This window comes from Dipodomys spectabilis, unplaced genomic scaffold, assembly GCF_019054845.1.
Source record: "Dipodomys spectabilis isolate Male_0828 unplaced genomic scaffold, ASM1905484v1 ptg000095l, whole genome shotgun sequence".
NCBI classification, from domain to species: domain Eukaryota; kingdom Metazoa; phylum Chordata; class Mammalia; order Rodentia; family Heteromyidae; genus Dipodomys; species Dipodomys spectabilis.
Genome location: NW_024870772.1, coordinates 13081763 through 13105413, shown reverse-complemented (window position 1 = coordinate 13105413; position 23651 = coordinate 13081763).

Below are 23651 nucleotides of genomic sequence, written 5' to 3'. Positions count from 1 at the left end.
AATTTACTCAGAGTCTCTGAATCAATATCTAATCACACTGCATACCTGATCAGGTCCCACATCCTCTATCCCACCCATTCTCCCAGGGGATTGCCTGGTTGCCTGCTAGGCTAGTTTAGCCAAAAACTTCCTCTTCACTGCTCCCCCCCCCCTTTATCTCTGAGGCTTCCTCTTAGTCATTTTCTATCCATTGATTGCCTTACCCCCCACTCCCACTATAAATTCCCATTTTTCTTTATTTCAGGATTGCTTCCAATATCTTTCCTCTATAATAAAACTTCATTACAGTGGTCCTTACTGTACTGTGCCTGAATAAACTCTGTCTTGTTGTTCTTTAACAAGAATCATGAGTAACTTTTTCTTGACCAAGTGTTGATTTTACTACATTTGTTATCTGGAGTCACTAATTCCTCTACAACCCAGTTTTCCTTTAAGGCAGACAAGGAAACTACTCATTCTTTCCAGACCTAACATGAGAACTCAGTGAGACAGCCCAGTGCATAGTAATATCAAGCAAACTGAACCTCTGAACTATAGGGATTAGAGACTAAAGCCAAAATGAATGTCTCAGAAGTTTCACCTTAAGTGTTTTGACATCTGTGGCTTTAAGAGTTTGTCACTTACTAGCTCTAGGCCCTTCTTAACATCTTTAAAAGGATATCAACCAATGTATCTCAGGGCTTCAGTGAGAGTTATATATAGTGCACTATGTGAAAAACACTTTGAAAATTATAAATGCAACACACTGTTACTAATGTGTTAACTCAGAGGAGATTGAAATTCCTAGTACTAACAGCAGATTGCTGTGAAACATTCCTTTAATCCATTGATTTGCAGAGTGGGGGTAGAAGAGATTTTGCTCCCAAAGGGATACTTGGCAATGTCTAGGAACATTTTTGATTGTCACAGGAAAAATGTATTGCTTGCATCTCTTGAGTAGTGGTGACCAGCAATGCTATTAAATGTTCTACAATGGCACAGGACAGTCCAGAACAAAGATTTATCCTGCTTCATAGTAAACCCAATACTCAAAAAAAAAAAGAAATCATCCTAAACAATGGCTGCCTATTTCCCCAGGGAAGAAGACAGGCCCAATTTGTATAGACCACCAATACTTAGACTCATGAATATCCAAGCTCGCAAAAAGGTAGCTCCCGCCAAAAACAATTTCCCTTGGCTACTAGGAACTGGATGAATGCTGTACTAGGAACTCAAGTTCTATAAATGGATCCTATATGGAAGATCATAGGGCATGCTAATAACTTTAGGAAAGTTATGCTCTTTTTTTTAATTGGGGTTGGGAGGGATGTAAAATCACTGAAACATTTATTGTGTAATTAAGCAATAGGAGTCAGGGACACCATGAAGACTAACGATGTAACATTTATATGTGGTGCTCAACTCATGGGATGTGTGTGTATTTCATTCTCAAGCACACAGAAAGGATGTAGCTGTAACGATCATTCTTTCTGGGGACTTACTAAACTGCAGGTCTGCTAGGAACATCCAATGTAAGGGAATGAAATAGATTCTGTAATCTTATTCCTTTTAGTTACTGCTTTGAAAAATGTTTGATCAGTAGCTGGGTGTCACATATTTTGAAAGCACGACTATTCCTGCTGGATATCTGTTGAGTATTGGCTCTGAAAATACTTCTTGTGAACCCAGCTAAAGAGGGAATGTGACTCAGTAAGCCTTTTAGTGAGGTGATAGTTTCAGTCGCCAACTAGTTCTACACCTTGGATGGAAGCAAATAAATTCTAGAACCAAAAATGGATGTTACAATGAATGGGGGAAGAAAGTTAAAAGGAATAATGATGCTTTGAAGCTGGGATTACAACTTACTGCCTTTAAACTCATGGCAAAAAAAAAAAAAAATCCTTATACTGCAATCCTCTCTTCTTTTCTCTTTCAGCCTGGTATTTTCTATGCCATGTTAAGCCAGTATGTTCTCTCAAAGACTTTTTTTTTTTGAATAACAGTGACTTGGTAAGTGATAATACTGCAATGCTTGACCATGTTGTCTTGATTTGTCATGCTCATATCAGATTTCTAGCCCCGAGTCTAGTGTTCAGGTCTCTGGATCTTGACATCTCTGACCTGAGCTGTGAGTTCTTTCCTTTACCCTCTTGAAATGTTAGTGGGGGCACTGGCACAGTCCCTCTCCACTGAGATAAGAGCTTGGCACTGAAGCAGCACAGTGGAGGTGAAGCCCTTGTAAAACACAGAGCTCAGGGATAATAGTTTTAAGGTGAAGAGAGGTCACTGCTCCTCCGAGCTCAGTGAGGTAACACTGACAACATCTACAGAAACCTTGGTTTTTGTACTGCATTGGTAATTGCGGTCTCTTTGTGAGGATTTTCTGATTAAAATCTATGTAGATAACATTCCAGATTTTTCCTGAGCCTGAGTATGAGTTTGGCACTTTTCAACGTGGTATGAAATCTGTCAAGTCACCAGGGTGCCATTTTTTTTGGAAATTACTACTATAATGAACTAAATGGCACCTCGCAGAATTTACCCGATGTTTAAAAAATGTTCTTATAATTAAAGAATAAAAACTCATTTGGCAAAATCATTAGAATAAATTTAAGTTCTAGAAGAATCTGACTATTTGGGATCTGTTTTTGTCCATATACTCTCCCCACCCAAGACCTACCTAAACTCTAACACTTTCTAATTAAACATTTTATTGTGAGAAATTCTCAAAAGGTATTAGTCTCCTTTCATCTTCAAACACGCATGCACACATACACACTCCCTTTGTAGAGTTCACATTTAAACTTGATGGAAAGGACAACCCCAGCTTCAGAAAGGTCTTTCTGGTTTGAGGTAGTGAGAAGAATAGAGAAGAAACAGCTCAGGAGTTGCCATCTCAGTCCTCTAGATTATTTTCATTCAGGCTGTGATCTCCGAGTTTAAGAAAGAATAGTTCCAGGCAGGAGGAAAGAGAATATATTTTCTAAAGACTATGTGTGTTTAATTTGGGGGAGATGTTTTTATTTGTTTTTTGTTTTGTTTGTTTTGTTTTTTGGGTCCATTTCTTGGGGCCTGAACTCTGGGCCTGGGCACTGTCCCTCAGCTCTTCAGCTCAAGGCTAGCACTCTACCACTTGAGCCACAGCGCCACTTCCGGCTTTTTTCTTTTTGTTTATGTGGTGCTGAGGAATTGAACCCAGGGCATCATGCATGCAAGGCAAGCGCTCTACCACTGAGCCACCCTCCCAGCCCTGGGGGAGATGTTTTTAGAAGTACCTAGCTTAGAGAAACTTGACATCATGGCCAAACAGTTTCTGTCATCTAAACGGGGTGATGTTTGGCTGAAAGCTTGAGCCATCAAAGCCTCAAAACCCAAAATGCCAATCTCCTTAAATTACCAGAAGCTAAAGGAAGAGAAGTCATCTGACCAATGACAATGTTTGTCCAAAACTATTTCCAAAGGCTCTATATGCTTCACAAAGTCTGAACTTAACTTTTTTTTCCTTCCATATAATGATGAAAATGAACTGATCAATTGGCAGCAGTTAGATCAGGAAGCTCAGAAGTACATGAACTAATACTTCCGAGACGCTCAGTCACAGTGTGTACTCTCTGCCAGAAAGGAGGGCTCTAGGATAAGAGATCAACAAGCATTCCCAAGTTATATTTCTAGCATGGGAAGGAAACAATGGCATCACAGAACATTGCCTCACTTTGTTTAGGTTTTACATTGAAAATAATCATCAATATGCACAAAAGTGCTCCAAGTTGAATTAAACAAGCCAAATCAACATGGAAAAGGCAAGAAGGCATCTAAATTTAATTGTTTCCTTCGCCAATAACTTATCCTGTGTGTTCTCCTTTGTTCATAAAACCTAAAATTTTTCATTTGGATTTTTTTGTGTTTTGGATAACTAAAGAACTCATTTAAAGATAAATAAGCTGAGATACCCTTGTTTCATTTCCCAAGTCTATACCCTGAATGAAGTCTATGTTATACTTATAGCCTCCTGGGGAAATGTTTAAGGTCAAGCAATGTTTAATAAATTTTTCAGGCTTATCTGAGAAAGCCATTCCTCTACCGCTGTCTCTTTTATTTACAGCCTTTTTTCCCCCTGTAAAGAATGCCATATCTGCACAATCCATTTTAAAAATAAACAAAGCTCTGTGGGTAGCTGATCTTAGATTGGGCCTGAGATTCATCTTGGTATCAGCCCTAAATCTGTGTTGTTTTCCAATTGTGATGCTTTACCAGCTTTTGAGTAGAAGATACCAACAAAACAGAAAATCCATCCTTCAACTATCCCAGAAGGTTCTTTCTCAGCGTGATTTTTCCAATGATTTGTTTATCTCCCGTTGACTACAACTCTATTACGTTGATTAGAAACAGATGTTAGTATGTTTTGGAAAAACTAATGTTTATCTTAAAAATTTTTTGAGATCATTGTTCATGAACACCTAAAAACAATGTCAGGCTAAGGTAATAGAATGTAAGAACATGGAACAATTCAGGAAAAGCTTATTCTTGGTATGTGCTTTCTCTTTTGGAAATAGAAGCAATGAATTGTGTCCAAAATTGATTGGGAACTAATTAGAAAATTCTATAATATAAATCAATAATAAATTATGAGAAAATATAATATTTTCCATACATGCAAAATTGAACTTTCCTGATTGAATTTGTTTTATTAGTTAATGTTATTCTCAGTGATGCCTTGTACTAATTAGTATAATTAATTTTATATATACTTTAGTCCAATTGTACTTATAGGAACATAATAGAAACTGAACATATAAAGTTGCACAAATTGGAAAAAAATCTTATCTTTGATCTATTACCCAATAGCAAAAAACAATGTCAAACACGTTGCAAAGTTAACCAAATAAAATAATGACGATTTAGGTATACAGTAATTAAATAAAATAGAAATGCCTAATGCATATTGATTAGCATGGAGTAAAATTCACATGAAAGTACTATATTATCAGATGTCATTATTTAAAGCCTGGAAAGATGAATAACACCCCAACAGGAATAGGTTATGAATATATTACAAAAATTGTGTTAACCTAGGAAGGAAAAATTTTAATGACATTGATAGGACATCTGAGAAGGGTTCAAATGATCAATACTAGCTATCCAATTAATTGTTCCTATGGTCTAAGAGGTGTATCTCCACCCTACCACTGATAAGCCTCTAGTTGGTTTAGCCTAACATTATGTTGAGTTTCATGTTCCTAGAAACAAGATTTTGAAACTTAAGTGCAAAAAAATCAAGGAGATATTCAGTATCTTTTACAAAGTCTGTCTCATTTTAGCCATGCCCCAATCAGTAAGAAGTAGTGACCAACTAGAATCAACTCCAAATAGATCAAAGACCTTGGAGTCAAAGCAGACACTCTGAAAACATTACAGGATGGAATAGGAGAAACCCTAGGTTTCCTTGGCACAGGCCCACATTTTCTTAATACAGACCAGAAACACAACAAATCAAAGAAAGATTGGACAAATGGGATTGCATGAAATTTCAGAGTTCTGCATGGAAAAGGACATAGCTAGCAAGGTCAATAGAAAGCCCACGGATTAGGAGAAGATCTTCACTAGCCATACAATGGACAAGGGTCTCATATTTAAAGTATACCTGGAACTCAAAAAATTAAATCCCCCAACAACAAATCCTCAAAGAAACAACTGCCCAATAAATAAGTGGGCTAAAGACTTAATGAGAAACTTCTCTGAAGAGGAAAGAAGGATGGCCAATAGACACATGAAGAAATGCTCAATCTACCTAGCCATAAAAGAAATGCAAATCAAAACAACATTGAGATACCACCTCACCCCAGTTAGAATGGCTATAATCAAGAACTCTAATAACAACAGATGCTGGAGGGGATGTGGCCAGAAGGAAAACCTACTGCATTGTTGGTGGGAGTGTAAACTTCTCCAACCACTTTGGAAAGTAGTATGGAGATTCCTCAAAAGACTCCACATAGAGCTCCCTTATGACCCAGCAATTCCACTTTTGGGCATTTACCCAAATGTTTACAAAAAAGACCACAGTAAAGCTACCAGCACAACTATGTTTATTGTAGCATTATTTACTATAGCTAAGATATGGAACCAACCCAGATGCCCCTCAGTAGAAGAATGGATCAAGAAAATGTGGTATATATATACACAATGGAATTCTATTCCTCCATCAGAAAGAATGGCATTGCCTCATTTGTTAGGAAATGGAAAGACTTGGAAAAAATTATATTAAGTGAAGTAAGCCAGGCCCAAAGAAACATAGGTCCCATGGTTTCCCTTATTTGTAATAACTAGTATATGTCTGAGACAAGCAGAAACAGTCAAATAAATTGATGTTAGGCGAAATGAACCCCAAGATAAGGACTCAGATGTTTTTTCTTCTTTCTTGCTATTGTTTCTAACACATTTTTAAGATATTTCTTTGTTGCTTTGTATGTCCCTCTCCCACGGTATAACAGTACAAGCCCTGTTTTCACTGTATTTGATGTTAGTATAATTTGGGGAGGGGAAGGTGGACCCATTGCAACAATGAGATGTACAAGAAGTTATGTCGAAAAATGAACTTTACGGGCTGGGAAGGTGGCTCAGTGGTAGAGTGCTTGCCTTGCATGCATGAGGCCCAGGGTTCGATTCCTCAGCACCACATAAGCAGGAAATAAAAAGCCGGAAGTGGCGCTGTGGCTCAAGTGGTAGAGCGCTAGCCTTGAGCTGAAGAGCTGAGGGATAGCACCCAGGCCCAGAGTTCAGGCCCCACGACCGGACAAAAAAAAAAAAAAAAAAAGAAAGAAAAATGAACTTTACATCTTTGGCAGGGGTTTGGGAGGATGGGAAGGGATGGGAAGGGGAAACAAAGGAGGAAGCAACAATGCTTGATAAGAAATGTACTCATTATCTTGCCCATGTAATTGTAACCCCTCTATACAGTATTTTCACAATAAAAAAATAAATAAAAATTAAAAAAAAGAAATGCACTCATTACTTTGCCTGTGTAATTGTAACCCCTCTGTACGGTATTTTCAGAATTTAAAAAAAAAAAGTTGTGACCATTTAAATGAAGTCTGAAAACATTTTTCTGACCTGACTTTTGACAGAAAGAGCATAGCTATCAAGGACATTATTTATGTGGTATGAAATAAGCCATGCATTACAGATTTTTTTAAAAACCACAAATTTAGAAAAATGTTAATGTTAATTCAGTAAGTTAGTGAAAGGCCATTAAATTTGAGGGTGGAGGATTCTAGAACTATACTGTCTCGGTGTGGATACTATCTCCACCACTTGGTAGCTGTATGATCGTTAAGTGTATTTATGCTCTTAGTTTCCATTTCTTTCTCTATAAAATACCATAAAAATTATAAATATTGTACTTTTTTAGTAGATTAGAAACCATCTTGTCCAATGTAATAAAAGCAAGTGGAAGAAAACACAAAATTCAAACACAAGCCTAAGGCCTTTAATTTGAATACTGACTCCTTGAGTTCCCAGTCATCATTCTTCATTTAAACCACACTTCTAAAGAGATGGGTTCCCTTTGAATGGGAGAAAAAAATTCTAGAAACAAATATGAGTCATTCTAAGTACAGAATTTTTTTGGAGTCTTTTGTAATTTCCAAATCGGTTGGGGTTGATTCAACCTTGTCTTAATCTGTCAATAATTAACTGAGCAGCTTATTAAAAATCCAGATATTTATTTCTACATGGAGACTGAGAAACCCAAGACTACAGTCTTAGTTAATATGTTAATGTTTCCATGTCTGCACATGGTAGAAGAGGTAAAGTGTCTCCTTCATAAAAGGAAACCTTAATCTAGTTTATGATGGCTCCTCCATCATGATCTAATTACCTCCTCAAGACCTAATCTCTTACATAAACATAGTCATGATTAAGCTTCAACATATAAATTTGTATGGGACACAAAAGTTCAAATCATTATATACATACCTACTTCTACAATATTTTCTAAAAACTGAAAATTAAATTGATTCATCTTTCTACTTGACTTAACTTTTTAAAATCTTAGGTCTATGAAATTCTTATTTCATCACAATTGTTATATTTGCTGAACCCTGTAATTGTATTAACATATGTAGCTGATAGAATCAGATGGGATTCAAAGACTCTTGATAACATGTACCTCAACTTAAAGGAGCAGAAGTAATCATGTTCCTGGAGAGATACTGAAGTATTGACAATTCTCTAGGGTTGTGTGTGCCACAAACATGTCAGTATGTTTTACTAATGGAATTTAAAAAGTCTATTCAAATGGTTAAGGAAGTTTGTATTGAAAGCTCACAGAATAATCCCAACATATATAAAGTATTGCCAAAATGTAGCTCTTAATATACAAGTTTAGAACTTTCTCCTGATTGCTTGTCAGGAGGCAGCCACTAGATAGTACTCTTTATTTTAGAAGGTTTTTGTTTTGACATTGAAATTTAACTTTTACTCTGAAAGCAGAGATGTGACTCAAGAGGTAGAACTCCAGTATTTCACATAAAAGCTAAGCAAAAATGTAAGACATTGAGTTCAATCCTCCTCACCCCTAATCTTTTATCCAGGTTCCAGATCATGCCTATATTCAGAAGATAGAGATCTGAAGGACTTGATTTGAAGCCAATCTGAACAGAAAAGTTTGTAAGTTGCATATCTCCAATTATCCACCAAAGAGCCAGGAATGAGGATATAGGTCAAATGGTAGAATGCTATTGCCTTGAGGAAAAAAGCTAAAGAACAGTGGCCCATTGCCTTGAGGAAAAAAGCTAAAGAACAGTGGCCCAGTTTTGAGTTCAAGATCTATTATCAACAAACACACACAAATACACACACTAATTAATTTTTACTCCCTATTCACTGCATTAACAAAAATTACCAGTGAATGCAATAAATATACCCATGATCTGTGTTTGTTAAAGACTAGCAATCAGTTCTAGAATTATAGTCTCCATTACATAAACATCATGATTCTAATGAGATTTTAAACAGTCTCTATGATATAAATAGAAATATTTATTTTTAGTTTCCATTTACCCCCAAATTAAGTTATTTACTTTAAAATTCAAAGATTATATTGTACTAATTCAAATATGCAGTTCCACACATTTTAGTGTTGTTGGAATGTGAATTCACTCTTAATGTCTGACATATTATAATTATAGTGGACTTGGTGGCAGGCATAGTACAGTGACACTGTCTGCACATTTATGCTCCATGAAAGAACTCACATCAAAATTCAGAAGTGACAGTAACTTGAAAGAGAATCACAGAATCAATAGTTCATCGTTCTTTGAGGAGAGCTGTACCATCAGTGATCTTAATGGCACCCAGAGCACTATTGTATGGGATAATACAAGCGCAGACAACTTTTGAAGTAATTCAAGAGAATCTGAAGTTTTAGAAATACCTTTTCCAATTCAGTTCACTTATACTTTTGTTTTTAAGTTATTCACAGTAGTGATGAATGATTTTTAAAAGACTATGCCCACCTTTATGATCTGGAATCAGACAAGGCTCTCCACTTGACAATTCCAGTTTAAAATAGTTTGGGAAGTCTTAATTAAGAGTAAGTAGGCAAGATAAAGAAGCAAAAAGTATCTAGTCAGGCTCCCACCAATAACCATTAACTACTCAGGAAGCTGAGATCTGAGGGTCACAGTTTGAAGCTAGCCCCCTTCCCTAGGCAGGGTGGGGGGACAGTATGAGACTCTTATCTCTAATTAGCCACCACCACCAGAAAGGGAGCTGTACCTCAAGTGGTTATATTCCAGCCTTCAGCAAAAAATCCTAAGGGACAGAGGCCAGACCTTCAGTTCAAGCCCTACTACTGGCACAAAAAGGAAAGAGAAAGGAAAGAAAGAAAAAGGAAGGGAGGGAGGGAAGAAGGAAGGAAGGAAGGAAGGAAGGAAGGGTCTACAAGTCAAGTTACTTCTATTTGCAGATGACATGAATTTATATATAGAAAAAAGCTAAGCATTCCATAAATTACTTGTTTGAACTAAAAAGTTGTAGAATACAAAAATCAGGATACACACATACAAAAGTAGCTTTCTATACAGCAATACTGAACTTACTGAAGAAGAAATCAAGGAAGCAATCTCATTTACAATGGCTACCACGTGGGTTAAAAGTCTGACCAGAAGACAAAAAACTGGCCAGCATGTATATTAGAAAATGCTCATTTATCACTAATTAATACAAAAATGAAAGTCAAAATCACAAAAAAAGTTATCATCTCCCTTAAAATACTATGGCTATTATCAAAAATGGCAAAAGACAGGAAAATAGTGACAGATGTGGGAAAAGGACCAATCTTACAAGCTGCTGCTATAAATGTAAATGAGCAGAAGCTCTCAGAATGTAGATGACAAGGTTTGAATGGGAATGGTGAAGGGGACGAAGGCAGGATAGGTACACAGCTATGAAATTGGAGGCCAGAAGCGTGACCACAGTAAGAGAGTCTAAGCAGAAGCAAAAGGCAGAAGCAGCAGCTCCCAGTGTCCTCACACCTGAGATTGGATGGAACATTGATGTTGCCACCAGTGTAATCCCACATCTATTGACTCCCCATTAGTAGATACTTGGATATTTTGTCTAGAGAGAGTTTATTCTCTTTCTTTTGTGATCAGCAGTATGTATAATTGTACGAAAAAACAATCATTTGTATTCATGAACTGTTTCTGGAGAGGCATTAGACATTATTTAGATTCATTTACATTAAGAAAATTATCTTTTCACTGCTCCTCATTGAGCAGAGAACAATCTTCATCTTCTAGCATTGCTACAGCATGTGTTTATTATAACACAAATGTGAGAGAATTTATGTTGGGTAAAGAATACAAAGTCCATCCATTTTGCCAATGATTCCATCCCTGTGGAATCTGCCAGTCATCTTCCAATTGTGATATATCTTATAGTACGGACACAGGGAACTAGAAAAAAGATCACCTATTAATTTTTTTTCAAACAAATGACAAATAACATGTCATGAGGCAGAATCACTTAAAGCATGGGGTCATTAGGTCACGGCTCCTATGGCTCAGAACAACAACTTTTTCCTTTCTGACACAGTACACTTGAAATGAATTCAGCATCTCCTGTCCCTTCATCAGAGGTCATTACAGAGAGCTCCATGGTAGAATGTAAGGAAGTTTTGTTAGACATTGTAATGCTTGTTTGACACGAGCCTTTCCAATTTACAGATGAACTAACAAAGGTCCATGGATGTTAGATGACATGCACAAAATCAATATTAATGAGTATATGATATTTGCTCACACATTTTCCAGTTAAGTCAGTAAAATCTTTCTTTTATGCCTTAAATCAACTACCCTATTTAGAAGCATATGTTAACACAAAGGAGGGGGTAACAATGCTCAATGTACTCATTACCTTATTCAGGTAAGGTAACCCCTCTGTGCAGCATCTTTACAAGAAAATAAAATTTTAAAAAAGAATCATATGCTTTCTCATATTAAGAAATTTCTATGTGTGTTGGAGCTTCTTTACAACCAGATTAACGTACTAAAAAATCAAGGTAAGAGTGAGCAGTAATTGGATTAAAACTATTTGAGGGTTTATATTGCAAAAAGTTCTGGACAAAATTCTGAGGTGGATGCTAGAAAGAATGTGGAAAAAAAGTAATATAGTCCCTGGTATTAGCCATGTGTTGATGCAAGAACAAAGTAAAACAAAATATAAAAGGAATGGACCAGTTTAAACAACAAACATTATCATATTCTAAGGTTTTGTGGGCTGACTGAACAGTTCTTCTACTGGTCTCACTTGAACCCTGTGGCTTTTTGTAAAGTTGATGGTCTAATGGGTGGTAGATACTAAAATGGACTGAGACTATTCTGGGGGCCTACACTGGGATTTCTAAAGTGACAGAGATGCCTCTTGGCACATGGTCTTCATATACTGGCAGAAGCAATCAAAGAAGCATGAGCAAATCTACAGGTCTTTTTAAATCTTTCACTGTATCCTAATGGACCATATTCTACTGATAAACAAAACTCAAAAAAACAGCCCAGATGCAAGTGATGGAGAAGTAGACTTCATTTTTCATGGGAAGAAATTGGAAAAATTAATAGCCTTTTTATTCATCCTTTTTCCCCCAATATGTGAACTCAGGGCCTTATGCTTGTTCAGCTTACTTACTCAGCTGGTGCTGTATCACTTGATCCATACTTTCAACTATACTTTTTGCTGGTTATTTTTGAAAATAGAATTTTCTCAGACTTTTCTGCACAGGCAGAAAAGAAAAAGAAACTGCCATCCTCTAGCTCTCAGCCTCCTAAGTATCGTGAAGTATAGATGTAAACACTGGCACTCAGCTTCATAGATTTTTTTCTGTCACTTTATTCTCAGAATCTTAAAATCTCAATTTACAATATATCATAAATAAAACCATAAGGCAAAACATTTTTAATGCTAGTTTATGCTAGCTAATACTAATGTCTTTGTTTGTAGCATCTAACATAATATTTATCATAAATCTATAAATTATCATAAGTAATAGCTTGTATCATTCTAAGTAAGAAAACTGTAGTACATAAAAAGTTATGAAACTTGTCCAAGGTCCTGCAGTTTGTAAGAACTGAAGCTGAATTCAGGCCCAAGCACCAAATTCTTAATCTACATTTCTTTCTTTTTTTTTTTTTTTTGGTCATGGAGCTTGAACTCTGGGCCTGAGCACTGTTCCTCAGATCTGCAGTTCAAGGCGAGCACTCTACTGCTTGAGCTATATCGCCACTTACGGTTTTCTGGTGGTTTATTGGAGATAAGAGTTTCATGGACTTTCTTGCCGGGGCTGCTTTAAACTGCGATTCTCACTTAATATAATTTTTTCCAAGCCTTTCCATTTCCTAACAAATGGGGAAATGTCATTCTTTCTGATGGAGGCATAGAATTCCATTGTGTATACATACCACATTTTCTTGATCCATTCATCTACTGAGGGGCATCTGGGTTGGTTCCATATCTTAGCTATGGTACATAATGCTGCAATAAACATAGTTGTGCTGGTAGCTTTAGTGTATTTTAATGTTTTTGTTTCTTTCATGCATGTGTTTCTAACGCATTTATAAGATTATTTCTTTGTTGCTTTGTATGTCCCTCCCCCACAGTGTAACCCCCGCTTTTACTATATTTGATGTCAGTATAATATGTGGAGGAGACGGGGACAAACAAGTCGTTTAAGGATTCAGGTGGACCTGTTGCAACAATGAGAAGTACAAAATGTCATGTCAAAACCAGCTTTACAATGTCGGTGGGGGGGGGGGGGGTATGATTGGGTGGGGGGGGGGGGGGGAGGCTGGGAAGGGAGGTGAAGGGTAAACAAAGGAGGAGGCTGCAATGCTTGGTAAGAAATGTATGCATTATCCTGCCCATGTAATTGTAACCTCTCTGTACAGTATGTTCTCAAATAAAATAAAATAAAATTTAAAAAAATAAAAATAAATAAACTGCGATTCTCAGATCTCAGCCTCCTGAGTAACTAGGATTAAGGCGTGAGTCATCGGCGCCTGGCTTTTATCTACATTCCTTGAACATCAAGAAATTCTGTGAAATACACAGAATGCTGTAGTCTTTCTGTTTCCAAAAACTTAATGATTTACAGCAACACAAATGTATTCCCTCACTACTATAAGTCAGAAGTCTGACTCAGCTTGGCTGGTCTCTTTCTCTGCTTCAGGACTTACAAATGCCCAAATCGAATCCTGTCCTGAGTCCATTCAGTTTGCTTGCAAGGCTGATGCACTGCCTTGTGCCCATGGACCTGAGTTCATCCAGTTTGTTGACAAAAATAAATTCCTTGCAGCTGAAGGACTGAAGATCCATCCTTGTGTTGGTTGTCAGCTACAGTTACCCTTTGCCCACAGATACCTGCAGGTGGACCTCTATTTCTCAAAGTTAGCAGCAGTCCTCACACTTGCAATCTCTCTGACTTCTGCTTCTGCTCTGTTTTCCTGTCTTTCCTGCCTCCCCTCCGCCTACACCTCTCTGACTACATGGTTTGCTTTTAAGGGCTCCTGTGATTAACTAGAATCCTCCATATAATCCAGGGCTCCCTCCCTGTTTTAAGTTCTGTACCCCATAAAGCAACACATCACAGGCTCCCACGAGTATGGCAGAGATAATTTTGTAGGTTCCTTTGAAATGCTATTATTCCAAGAAAAAGGAGATCTTGACCTTGATCGTACTGAGATGTTGGCACGTGTGCATAGTGGTAATTTTGAAATGGATTTTAAGAGATATATAAAATATTGCTGGGTACTTAGCCTTGGGAAGGGAGGATGAAGCAAATGGCTGAGGGTGTGGGATGGAGGGAAGCACTTTCAGAAAAGCAATGAGTAGTAGGCATTTGTGGTATGTAATGTTTCCAATGATGGATTAAAAACAATGTCAGAGAAAAACATGAGAGTTCAGACAGGTCAGCTAGTGGAAAACCAGAAATTCCATCTAGAGGAATTTGGGGTTTAGCTTATAAGCAACAAGAAATCATCATTTGACCGAAAGGGTAAAACATTAAAATGATCTTCCAGGAAAATGAATCTGACCATTTCATGGAAAAGATGGGAGTAAGGAGGGGAAGGAAACATCCAGGTAAAGGAGGAGGAGTCTATTACAAATGTCAGCTAGAAAAGCTGATAGGAAGATAAGAAGGAATGGAAAGTGAGAGATCTCAGGAGGAAAGAAACTGAATGTTGGGTATGGAGAAAGAAATTGTGATCCTGGTCAAATAGAGTAGGAAGGATATGGCCAAATTGCTACAGAGAGGAAGTCTAAGTCAGGTGAAGAGTTAATTATGCCTCCATTCCAGGGAGAGCAGCTCTGTCATAAGGAATTCTTGGAATTAGTATCTAGCACAGCCTGTCTGTGTCTGGTTTTCCGGGTTTAGGTTAGGAATGGGCTGATCTCAAAGCAGGCTTCCGTTCAGAAACCCCCTGGTTTCAAATGCCACCTCTCTAGGCACAGAAAAAAACAGACTTTTTTCAGTACTGAAAAGTTCCTTTTAATATTTGGAGTTATTTTCCAAACAGTAGTTTAATTAGTGTTTTTAATCTCTATACTTAATGAAAAATTCACAACTCTCCACAGTTGCTTCTGAGTGTGTTTGGCAATAAGTTATCTTTTCCCTCTCTTCTTTCTTGTTTTTTTTTTTTTTCTTTAATGTCAGATTTTTATTGACTCAAAAAAATCTGTTTAACTTTAATCTTTGGTGGGGGCATTTCTGTATCTTAGTGTGTGTGTGTGTGTGTGTGTGTGTGTGTGTAGGGTATAAATATAGTATATATACACTATATATATATATATATATATATACACACACTTACACACAAAAATACTCCTTCCCAAGTGTACAGGAGGATTGATTAAGAGATCTCTCTTGAAGGAGCTTCTTAATAAAATTCTTTGGCAGGCCTGAGATTTACAGGGGGCCATCATCAAAGTGGCCATGTAAATGAGACATATTGACAACTTTCCTCCTTAAAGGCAGAAGCAAACAGGATTTATATGCTCCAACCACAGCTCCCCTGGGAGCTCAACAAGGGACTTATTTTGTTTTTCTTTTAATAGCTTCTCCTGGGTACTTTATAGACCAGGTCTCTCATCTCAAGTGTCTGATCCCAAGACATAAATTAATTTTAGATGCACCTTTTATCCATCTTGTCTGCTAAGGCCATATTCACTATTTGTTTGGGTTGCTATGGAGATAATTGACTTCCTGCAGTGGCAGGAGTCTTGTTTTGGGGTATTAAAGGTGTTTGGGTCCAGAGATTCTTTAATTTTCACACAGTAAGGAAAGCCATTTCATCAATGAAGCATCTGTATACATCTCCCACTTATAATTGGAATGATTTTTTTTATCACCTTGTGAAATTTCCCTTTTTATTTGCCATCACTTCCTTTTTTAATGGTTTAACCTCTTCCCTCCAAGGTGCTGCCTAAAACCCCAGAAAAAAGGCAAGAAGTCTATTTATTACTCCTTTGTAGGATGGCTGGACACAGCATCCCAGAAGAATATTATCTGGAAAAAAAAACAGTCCAAGAATCTGAGAAAATGGTGGATTATAGAAGCTTATTCAGGTAGAAAAAGATGCTACATTTTATCAAGGCAAGAAACAACTTTGAATACCAATTCATAAAATCAATCTCTCAGTGTAGGGTCCCTCTGGAATTTCTGTACCAGCTCTGATATTTACAAAGGCAATTGTTAGATTCTGCTATAAACTATTAGAACAGGCAACCTGAAAGCCCTCTTCAGAATAAAAAACAAAAATTAAGAAATAAATCAACTTAAAAATACACTCTTTAAGGTATGCATATAATAAAATGGTAAAAATATATTTTACAAACATTCCTTACCTTCCACATTTTGACTACTATTACAAGATCATGAAAGTTTCCACAACAAATTATCCAAAGACCTTTAATGGCATTTTAAAACCTAACTACCAGAAACACATCATATTTGTTGTACTTGATCTTTGAAAATCATACGAGTTATGGTATTTTAAAATGCATTTTTCATAACACCAGAATAAAATCCTACACCATCTATCCACAAGGCTAATAGTTTGCTAAGGTAATTTTTTTGGTAGTTCAAAAAGCTATTACCAAGTGAAAAAAATTAAATCAATGATCAGAATGAGAATCTTTAGGAGTAATAATAGTGAACAAAATTCTAAGAACCTACTTCAGTTCTTTTAAGTGCACAGCACAAAATCAATTTGCAATGACCCTGAGAATCAGCCTTCCTCACCACATGACAACAAAAGAAATAGAGGATGAAAACAAATTAAAGCAGGTTCTTAAAAGTCTTTTCTGCCTTCCAAAGGTTTCAATGTACCTTTGAGCTATAAAACTTTTAAAGGCATTCCTTTGAATGTTTATCAATATCGTTGCATGTTTTTACAGTAATGGTTTTTAGGCTGACCCTAGAAATTAGTGATTCAGTTTCTGGTTTCTTTTTTATTCTCATTATTTGTTTAGTCTAAAACAAATGTATTTTGAATGAATCTTATGGATATAGCACTGTACTAGGCAAAGAAGGGAAAGAAAAATAATTGATGGAGTCTACACAGATACCCAGGTTAAACTAAAGCAAAGCAGATATGTGAATGCTTGTGTGCAGAAATAACTGTAAGGAAATCAAAATGTAAGGATCTGAAAGTAGAAGTGAGACACTTCCATTCCCACTTCCCACCTTTCGCTTATCATTAGCAATGCCTTGAGGAGGGTGGCTCTAATATTACATCCAGCATTCTGGTGAGAATGTTACTCTTTAAAAAGTTTATTCAGGTCAGAACTTATATTTGACTCTACCTGTCTGATTTCTGATCCAAGCACTAAACCACTAACCTACCTATAGAAAGCTTTCTGCCTTCAGAGATGATTCTTGGCCTCCGTGATGACATTTAAACTGGGCCAGGAGGGATTTCAAGTTGTATAAAAGTAAGAAAGATATTCTAGAGGAACAAAAGTATATATGGAGACCACAGCATGGTTTTCTGAGGCGATACAAAAATAACTAAGTCTCCCAGCATTGTTTTAAGTGTTTCCTACCTACTAACTTACTGTACCCTCACAGTTAAATCCTTACTGGCTATTAAGAAGTACAACTATCATTTCTACAGAATAAATGAGTAAACTCAGAGAGATCAAATACTAGTCCAAAATCAAATAGCTAGCAAATGGCAGTGGTGACTTCCATGTCCTTATTTCTAAGCTTATGGCTTCTATACTCTCCCATTTCCTGGAGGCTTGGAGCCCTGGAGCTCACATACCTTCCCAGAGAGAGCTGTGAAATTCAGGAACATTCAACAAGGTTAGGCAACAAATGTCCACTGGACAAAGGTAACATGGTGATAGGCTGAAAAGGGTTGCCAATTCTGAGTTTTTGGAAGCCATTTCCCCGGCACCCCTTACCCCCTCTTTTTTTAAAGGGTAAACTAAGCTGAAAAGGATAGTCGCAGAGCAGATGTGGACCGGAGGAGATATATTTGAGAATCACTAGTTGTTCGCTAAATACATATGTACAGATAGTCTTCCACATACACACCTGCAAAAAATCATCCTCAATGCTACACATAGACATGCAAACCCCAGGTGTGCATGTATGAATAAATAAACCATATGCATAAACAAATGTACATAGCATAGAAAGTCATATACCAAGCACACATGCATACTTATCTGTACATCACATGTACTTATACTCCATATATACACTACATACATATACATACATACATAATGAAACATGCTACAATACCCCACAACCAAGTGCCACATATTTAGGCTCAGCCATACATATGTGTGTATATGCATATACACCACACATCACACACACACACACACACACACACACACACACACACACAATAATACTATACATTATACCACCGCATTTGATCATAAAGGAGCTTAAAAGGGTAGAGTTTGCTACAAGGTTTCATCATTTTTGTTTTTGTTTTTTTGTCTCTATGAATACAGACAGATATTGTCCAAAATCCTGAACCTACAGGAAAGGAATATTTCAAACCTCTCTCATCCATCTCTAATGTCTTGATATTAAAAAGACTTTTCCTTGTCTAGAATAATTTGTATCTTTTCTGAGCTCAAGAAGATGGCAGAGGAACTGTTCTGAAAGGCCTAAAGAAGGGTGCTGAAACTCATTGTCCTCAACTTTATAGGTAATATACTGGCAGTTGATTTCTTAAGTTCATTCTTTTTCTCTACTGTTATTTTTTCCTATGGTTTCCCTCATTTGCAATAATTAGTATATGTCTAGAATAATTTTATCAGATGAGCAGAAAAGCTCAAAAACTATGTACATATGACCATATAAGATATGCTAAGTGAAATGAACCCCAAGATATGGACACAAACGGTTCTTCTTCGTTGTTGTTGTTTTTAATGAACTATGAGATTGTTCTGTTTCTTTTGTATGTTCTTCCCCCTATGGTATATCTCCTGTTGTCACTGTACTTGCATCTTGCATATACATTTGTCCAATTTGGGGAGGGGAAGGGGAATAACAAAATGCTGAAACAAGGACACAAGATGACCATTACAACAATGATACCCACAAGACAGTATGCTGGAAATGAACTTCACAATTTCTGGGGGTGGGGGGAGGGACGGGAATGAATAGGGTGGGAAGGGATAGTGGGAGAACAACAAAGGAGGCAGTAACAATTCTCAACAAGAAATGTACTCATTGCCTTACTCATGTAACTGTAACTCCTCTGTACAGCATCTTTACAATAAATTTTTAAAAATAGAAAAACAATACTTCTTTATTTCCTCATTTCTATCTGGCTTTCTACCTCGAATTTCCTGTGTTATGCCTGCCAAAGTCAGTGTCGAGACCAAGACAGCGATTCCAACCTGCCAGAGAATCCCATGGAACTACGTATGAACTTTACACAGGCTTCACATCTAAATTTTTACCTTTCTTTCTTTCTTTCTTTCTTTCTTTCTTCCTTTCTTTCTTTCTTTCTTTCTTTTCTTTCTTTCTCTCTCTCTCTCTCTCTCTCTTTCTTTCTCTCTCTCTCTCTCTCTCTCTCTCTCTCTCTCTCTCTCTCTCTCTCTCTCTCTCTCTCTTTCTTTCTTTCTTTCTTTTTTGCCGGCACTCTGGTCCTGGGTGCTACTCTCAGCTCCTCAGCTCAAGGCTAGCATTCTACCACTTGAGCCAAAGGGCCACTCCCTTTTCTGCTTATGTGGTGCTGAGGAATCAAACCCAGGGCCTCATGCATGCAAGGCAAGCGCTCTACCACTGAGCCACCTTCCCAGCCCTAATATTTTACATTTCTTTGTATGATGAATTCACAAGTAAAATGTCCACTGTTTATAACAACAATGTGTTTTACTTAAACAAAGTGAAAATATTTATCTTTTGGTCAGAATAATGGCCACCTAGATGATAAATCACATCCAAATTGTGGCCCATATTTGTAAATTATTTTTAAGGTATCACAAAATGCTTGAGAGCAAGCCATTTCTGAGCATATGTGGTTTCTCAGCTTTCACTTAGGGATCATGAAACTATACCCTCCCAAACACACATAGGGCATTACAGGAAATGTGGTCCATGAGATATGGAGCCTCTGTTTGGTCTAAATGGAAGATCACATTTTCATATTTTAAGGTCAAATTACATCAGCTTCTTTCCAGGAAAAAAAAAGCACCATACTAGAATGTTAATATCTTTTAAACCTCTGAGCTTCACTATGGGGATCTCTTAGGATAATTTACTGAGGATGAGACTGATGAGCAGCAGTGCCATTTAATACCCAGAGTTCTGCTTAGGAGAAAAGGATTTCCAGGATAAACCATTTGCAGGGAGAAGTAAATCTATTACCTATTACCTTTATTTTCAGAACCTGTGTTTAGGGTGGAAGGAAAAATAAAATTGTCCAACATAACTAAATGTGGAATTTTCACCCTGTCTTTTCAGTAGGGCATTTTGAATTGATGAGAGAATTTTAGACCTTCGCTTTTATGATTACATAAAAATCATTTCAGTGAAAGAAATATGCAAAGTGATTTATTTTCATTTCCTCTCCTCATCCTTCCCCCTCCATTAGCTGTTGATATTGTAGTATGACTGTGTCTAAGAACTACATGCAAAATTTACTCCACATGCATTTTTGAACCTCACTTTGATAGGTGAAGAATGAGGCATAAAACCATAGGAGATTTTATATTGGCCCTCAATGAGTCTGATATCCAGCAAGAGAGACAAGACACTAATGAGAACAGCTGAAAACAAAAACACAGCTATATGAAGCAATAAGGTGGTACCCACTCCTTGAGGACCACAGAGCTGGGATGGAGAATTACCAGACCGCAGACAGAAGAAGGCATAAGCATAATTTCAACAATGGGATGCAAAATTCCCATTTCAGGGACATAAAGTTAAATTCTGTTCGGGGACATTTTGGCTGCAGCAGCAGATGTTTGAGACCCTGGGCTAGACATAGGGACTGTTAATGATGACAGGTGGTTATCATACCAAAATGACAAACAACCACCACCACCATCACCACCATGATAAAAATCCATAAAAACCAGAATGGCTTCTGCTAGGATTGCTGGCATATTTTCAAACTAAAAAAAAAAATTGTTCATAAATTACCTTTCAAGTTGATTTCTTTTTTCTCTGTTAGCCAGTGAAATGCTTTAATGAACATCCCTATCACCTCAGTGGAATTGGGAGTTAGTGTTATTTGTGAAAAACAGCTGAGGTTGTTGTTGAAGGACACCCTAGGTGTTTCTGCCCAAGTGCAAACGCAGTGAACTTACAAATCGTTTGGTGGGTTGGGGACAGTTGCAGTAAATATCAAAGCAAGAAGGCTTTTGTCACTGGAGAGTTTTCCAAGTAGAATTTGACAGAAGACTGTGAGAGAGTCCTTGAAGCTCTCTCTGAGCGTTTGCATCCATCCTCTCTCCTGTTGGCACCTGCAACCTACATTTCCTGTACAGAATCACATCGGATCTGCACTGTGGAAGCTCTCACTGTCTGGACCTGTGGGGAAAGGCTCCACAGTTAATATTACTATGAAGACTGAACAGCTCAGATCTATAGGTTAAGTAAATACTGTATCAAAATTGCCAGCCTACAGGGGAAATAACAATATGTGCCACTTGCAGAACACCTATCTTGTTCAAGAGCCTTACTTTCATTTTTCTCTCTAAACAATAATCCTGTAGGATTAGCTATTGCTATTCTTGCTTTAAAAAAAAAAAAAAAGACTTCAAAAAGCTAAAATAATCTGCCCAAGGCCATACATTCAGCAAGTAGTAAGCCTTTCTGTTTCCAAACCATTGTTCTTCTGTGTCTGGGGATTGGAAATGTAACCCACAAGTGAATAATAAATGTCAGTTTAAGCAACGTAAAAACATGGTGGTCAACCAAGTAGTAATGTTAAACTAATCTTAAGAGAAATTATAAAAACAAAATAAAACAAAACCCTTTGTGAAGCTCAGACACTACTATGCTACCTTAGCTGAGACTAAGGAAATGGTGAAGCCTAAGGCACTGTAACTTCTTGTCAATAATTGAATACCCTGCCGAAAGTGGCCAGTATTAGGCAGCATTTTTCATTCCCTCAGAGACAGTAATGTCACAGGCATGAGAAACTTCTCAGAACCCTAGCTTGGGTTTTGATGATTCATCTGCTCATGCATAGTGCCTACTGAAGTGTACTGGATGAAAATCTGAACCCAAGCATATTATAGATCCATAACTCTCTGCAAGAAGTTAGTAAAAAAAAAAAAAAGTCAGAGATTTCGAATAAAATATGGACATTCAAAACTGCTGTGCATCCTTTAAGAAATTAATGTCACTCAAAAAAAAATACTGAAATCCAACAGAATTGAAATGAGCTGATACCTAGTTACAGGAATGAGTAGAAATGAAGATTAAAAACACCTGTACTAAAGAATAGTAATCTTCCTCTACTACTTGCAATTCAAATGTAATATATCCTACATTCTGAAATTTTCTCAGGATCATGTATGCAACATATTTTTGCTTATTTTTTCTATTAATTTTTTTTCCTTTCACTAGTCTCTGTGCATTGATTATTCTTGGGAGTAAATGCTGAAGCGTATATGGAAAGAAGTTTGACGAGAAAGAAAAGGAATCTATTTGTTCATTCAATTTGCAAATATCTGAGTTTCAATTTGTAAATTGCTGGAGTATATTGTTAAACACACAATCACCAATCCTATTTTTGTGGGGGAAAAGGATGGCCAACAAAGATAAATCTAATGGAGTATGTAGTAAACAATAATAAGCTGATAAGGAGAAAACTAGAACATAACAAGACAGGAAGTATCTTATTTAAAATGGGAGCCCATGTAACTCAAGGAAAGACTTTAAATTCATGGAAACAATCTAATCCTGGTGTTATTAGCAGACTTGGAGTTGATGTTAGTTGTCTGGATTGCTGTAACAAAGTACGACAGATTTAAAAATAGAAATTCATTGTCTTATAGTACTGGAAGCTGAAAGTTTCTGAGGGCTCCTAAGGCCTCTCTCTTTCTCTCCTTTTCTTTTCACCTCCTTTTCTCCTTCTTTTTCTCTCCTCCCTTCCTTCCTTACTCCTCTACTCCCTCAGCTTTCCTTGGCTCGTAGATAACATTCTCCTTACCTTCTCTTTGTGCATATCTGCCTCTGTGGCTGATTCCCTTTTTTGTAAGAACAGGAGGCATACCAGATGAGCACAACCCACTCTTGTCTTCATCTTGATGATCACAAAGACCCTATTTTCAAGTAAGATCATATTCACAGGCACAAGAATTTGGACTTCTAACATCTCTTTAGGGGCCACATTCAACCAATAATAAGTTGGTGAATATGAATGCTTTAAAAAAATTAAAAACCCTGACAATACCACTTGGCAAAAAGAATCATTAAAGGGGTTGATTGCTCTCATCAGGGAATAGTGATGATGCCTGCTTCTATATTTAATAAAGGCTAATTTCAGCCCTACAAACACTCATAATGAATTATTTAATGTGAGCTGGCAAAAATATACCTATTGAACGCAGATGTTGTCTTCTGTTGCTATTGGATTTGGCTATAAAATAAGAAAGGAATTAGTAATCTCTTAGGAAACAAAGCAACAGAA